We start from the raw sequence: 5,166 nt of genomic DNA on the forward strand, positions 1-5,166 counted from the left end.
GAAATTTTATTCCCATGATTTTGGGACTAGATGAGGGCTCCTGCATCTTTGGCCCTTTCTTTTTCCTTGGAAGACTCCAACTAAAAACAGAGGTACACTCATCTTCAGGATGAGGTGTGAGCCTACAGATACGTGCCATGTGCATTGAGACGGCAGGTGAGAAAGATGTGCTAGCTACTCACACTTGCTGTTTGTAACTATTACAACCTGTTTTAAGTTCAATTGAGGATTGAAAACCATCATTCAGAAATACAAGAAAAGAGCCAAAATAAGCATATTTCAGGAAATAAACATGGTAGCAGATGAACCTTATATTTATTAAAAATATATATACACAATGCTAGGGCATGAAAATGCCCAATAAATAATATAAGACTACAAGGCTTCCAAAGTATATTGTGTACAGAAATGAAGGCAGAGGTCTATTGAAATCAGGGAATACATCTGGATTCTTCTCTGTGGCTCCGTGAGACTTTCAGTAAGCATGGGCAACTATGTCTCAACAGTTACCACCACCAGAGGAGGGATTTCAGGGTTTTCCATTACACCATTGAATTAAAATTATGTCTGTACTCCTGGGTCATCACATTCTTAATCCAAAGGACCACTTGGAGTTTCTAATTGGGTCTGGATGAGGATCAAGGTCAACAGGGAGGAACTAGGGAACCTGAGATGTCAGGATAAGAGGGTTTGGATCACAGCCTTTCTGTTTGTGAGGGTGATGTAACATATCAGACCATCAATGCTGGTCATTGTAGTGGTTCCAATTTCTTCTGAGGTCTTGGTGTTGGCTAACACACATACATGAGATCATTGTGTTCTGGATCTATTGAAGACAAGATAGCAGCTGGGTACATAATGGCTACTGAGTGCGGCCCACACACCCCTTATATATACCAAAATCTGCCCAGATTGTTTCTCTAGTGTAATCCACACATTTGGTGGTTCTACATCCTCTAAGGTGAGCATAACTCCTGGGTTTGATGAAAGAAGGCTACGGCACCAGCCCTTCTTGGGCATGGAGCCCTCAGCTTCCATTGCTATGGATTGAGGGTCGGTCAGTCATCAGCTTAGGAAGCCTTGTTACTGCATCTAAGATTTTTAGTGAACTAAGTCTACTGTGGGGGGAAAAGGTGAGTCATGATAAGGCCAAGTGTAATCAAAATATTCTTGATGTTTCGGTTGTTTGGTCATTATGGGTAGTCCTTGTTCCATTTAAGGCCATGGTGTGTGGGACAGGCTCCTTTGCTGTAAGCATAGTATTGAGTCATATGAAGAGAGGGTATGGCCCACACACCCTTGAATTAAGGCTGGACTCGGGGTACCCTGTAGTCAGGAAGCTGCCAGGATCCTACTGATGTCACTTTATGGCTTTCACCATCTTTGCACTCATCAGACCAGCTCTCCATGTGGTTAAGCTGTGTCCAACCTTCCTTGAGTAGTGGGTATGGCTCAGGTTACACTTGAAGTCAGCTTCTCCTTGATCTCTGAAGGGCCTCATCTAGGAAGACCTGGACACAGATGATTTCTGGGTATGGCTCCCACACCTTTGAGTTCAAGGTGTCACCTTGTTATGTTCATGTTTGGCCAAGAGTATTTAAAAGCAATGATGTGGTCTTAACACACCTGATGTGAGAGTGTTGCCTCTATTGGAAGAATGACATGTGTAGACCCAAAGCATAGTGGTACCACAGGGAGCTTCCAGATTGTCACTGAGGAGAGTTCATAACCTATGATCTGATGTCAGTCATCTGTGAAGGAATGGTTGGGAGTCCAAATTTCTTGGTGACCATGGCCTGAACTTAGTCACAAATGAGGCCTTTGTTTATTCAGCAAAAGAAATTGACATGAGATAATGCCTGTCACAGACCAGGTCAGGATCATGGCTGTGTCCATTTCCTTTGGTCATTCAGGTGAGGTTTAGTCCCTTTAAGACCTGAACTTAGTCACAAATGAGGCCTTTGTTTATTCAGCAAAAGAAATTGACATGAGATAATGCCTGTCACAGACCAGGTCAGGATCATGGCTGTGTCCATTTCCTTTGGTCATTCAGGTGAGGTTTAGTCCCTTTAAGGCCTGAACTTAGTCACAAATGAGGCCTTTGTTTATTCAGCAAAAGAAATTGACATGAGATAATGCCTGTCACAGACCAGGTCAGGATCATGGCTGTGCCCATTTCCTTTGGTCATTCAGGTGAGGTTTGGTCCCTTTAAGGCCTGAATTCTTTGTGGCAGAATTGTGACCTGGGTTGGATAGAGGGTGTCACCCGCACACCCTTGTTGAGAATATGGGCCCAGGTTGCTTGGAATTCAAGGAGCTGCCAGGTTTCCTTTGAGGTCTGTTTATGGGCTTGTACCTGTGTTAATTACCAGATCGTTATCAGGATCTGCTTCCTGGAGATAAAATGTGTCCAGATGTCAGTTACTTGAAACAAGGCCAATTTTGGGTTAGTTGAACATTGTTGGTGAACAGATAGTACAGCCTGAGTTTCGTTCCTGAGTTTCAGTTGAAAGCAAGTTAAGGTCTTGTCTGAGAAAGGTACAGGTGCAGTATAACACCCTTCTTGGTATGGTAAGTCTGTACTGAGACAGGTTATTCAGGAAGCCCTTGGCATGTTATGGTGATGGTGTCATCCTTGATCAGATGTGATCTGGATTGAAAAAAGTATGTATGTGCAATCCACACAGCTGGTACCCTGGAAGCCAACTTATGGAGTAAATAAGTAGTAAAATAAGAATTAAAATTAAGGCTTGAGACCAGAGCACCTCATGGTACACACTCTAACCACAATGTCATTTGGTTTTATAGTTTTGTCCTGAAAACACTTCCTTGTTTGGATACAAGGCTTTTTTGTGTGAGGGTGAACCTGGGCTAATTTTACTATTGTCTTTGTGTACAGATGTCCTCAGTGTCAGGTTTGGGCCTGGAGCATACTCTTTTTCTTGGTTTGGCCCAGACCTCTTTCATTTGAGGAATTGGCTCATGCCCACATATCTACTTTTAGGGTCTAGATACCTTCAGAGCCAGGGATTGGCCTAATTCATATCCCTTTTTGCTTCTGGAATTGCATTTTCAAAGTCAGAAATTTCCCCTGGCCCATATCTCTTCTTTCTTTAGAGCTAGAGTTCTTCAGAGTTTAGCATTAGCCCAGGCTTACATTTCTTCTTAGTTTTTGGGCAAGACTATCTCAGAGTCTAGGATTGGGCTAGGCCCACAACTCATTTTTTTAGGGTTGGGATTTTTTTTTCAGGGATCATGGATGGCCCAGGCCCACATCTCTTCTTGTTTTGGGCCTGAGCCTCTTCAGAGTTTGGGGTGGCCCAGGTCCACATGTCTTTTCATTTTTGTCCTGGGCCTCAGGGTCAGGGTTGGCCCAGGCCCACAGCTCTTTCGGGATCAGGGTTGGCCCAGACCCAAATTTCTTCTCTGATTTTTAGCTCAGGCCTCTTTAGGGTCAGGGATAGCCCAGGCCCACATCTCTTTTTGTTTTGGGCCTGGGCCTCTTCAGGGTGAGGGATGGCCCAGGCCTACATCTTTTTGTTTTAGGCCTGGGCCTCTTTAGGGTCAGGGATGGTTCAGGCCCACAAGTCTTCTTGATTTGGGCCCAGGCTTCTTGAGGTTCAGAGGTGGCCCATGCCAACATCTCTTCTCTTTTTAGGCCTGGGGCTTGTCAGGGTCAGGGATTGCCCAGGCTCACATTTCTTCTTGCCTTGGTCCTGGGCCACTTCAGAGTCAGGGATGGCTCTTGCCTGCATCTCCTTTTTAGATCCAGGCTTCTTCAGGGTCAGGGATTGGGCCAGGCTCACATATCTTCTTTCTTTAGTCTCAGGTTTCTTCATGATTAGGGTTTAGCCCAGGCCCACACCTCTTCTTGCTTTCAGCCTGGGCCTTTTCAGGGTCAGTCAAGTGGACATTTCCAGTTTCTTTGGAGATTCAGTTATATCATTCTTTTTTTCTAAAAGCTGTCTTACGTGAGGATGTCTTGTTGAGGCTGACATGTGGGAGGATGTTTTGCTGAGGACAGACATGTAGTGTTTTTCTGGAAGCTGTCCATAAAGGGGGCATGTAATGTTTTGCTAGAGTTAATACTTGAGAGAATATATGTTCTCTCATATATATTGGAAAGGGATTAAATATAGCCCAACAGACAGTGGACCATGCTGTGTAGCATTGGTTCACCATGCCACTCTTTGCTGGTCTTTGTTGGGCTTTATTGATGCTGGTCTTCACTGACTACACTGTGGGATTGGTTCACCTTGCCTTCTTCACTGATCATTGTTTGTTGTGACTTTGTAGAGAGAAATGCACCAAAGAACTCCTGATGTTCTGGCAACTTCTTGCCACTTCCACAGACTCGAGCTGATTAGCAGAGCCTTGAGGTTTCTTCTGGATCAAACTGCCATTGCTGATTTGTGAATGGTGTTTGTGAATGGATCTAGCTACTTCTGCTGATTCATGTGAACTGAACTGCTGCTATCCTGACACTCAATCAATTCAAAAGAATCACTCAAAAGAACTATTTCTAAACAGGTACACATCCCCCTTTGGCCTACTAATCTTTCATTTCCATTAGCTCTGGTTGGGGGTGGGTTAGAAGGTAAGTTAAAGAGTTTAAGAACCATTATTAAAGTAGGTTTTGAAAAATCTAAGCCTAAAGGTCAGGGGTGGCACAAGACCACATCTCTTCTTTAGGCCTGGGACTTGTCATGGTTAGGGATTGCAGAGGCCCACTTCTCTTGTTTTGGGCCTGGGTCTCTTCTTTAGAGTCAGGGATGGGAGAGTCCCACATCTCTTCTTGGTTTTGGCCTGACCTTCTTCAGGGTTGGGTTTGGACTAGGCCAATATACCTTTTGCTTTGGGCCTGGCCTTCAGGGTCAGAGATTGGCTCAGGCCCACATCTCTTTTTGCTTTAGGCCCAGGCCTTTTCAAAAAGAGTCATACTTTTGACTCAGCATCTTCCAATTCTGGAATTTGGCAGGCACATATTTTCTCTTTTGGGGTCCCAGCATCTTCAGGGTCAGGGTATTTGGTTCTTTCTAGGGTTGAAGTAATATATTCTTTTGAGTCTGTGTTTGCTAAAAGCTATTTTGACATTAGCTTTGGTCTGTGGTCAGCATTTCTAGAAAAAAAAGTGTGGGGGTGGCCATTAATAGTGGAAAATATCTA

General features: G+C 44.2%; 1 long non-coding RNA gene across 1 annotated transcript; it reads right to left on the reverse strand.

The window, feature by feature from the left end:
- Positions 1–298: 298 nt before the first annotated feature.
- Gm30714 lies at positions 299–3,079 on the reverse strand. Its single transcript, XR_377644.1, has 2 exons — positions 1,937–3,079; positions 299–1,796 (listed from the first exon to the last, which is right to left on the reverse strand). It is a non-coding gene; the product is annotated as a predicted gene, 30714 (long non-coding RNA).
- Between the last annotated feature and the right edge of the window lie 2,087 nt (positions 3,080–5,166).

The sequence above is a fragment of the Mus musculus genome, chromosome 6 (assembly GCF_000001635.26).
Source record: "Mus musculus strain C57BL/6J chromosome 6, GRCm38.p6 C57BL/6J".
Classification (NCBI taxonomy): domain Eukaryota; kingdom Metazoa; phylum Chordata; class Mammalia; order Rodentia; family Muridae; genus Mus; species Mus musculus.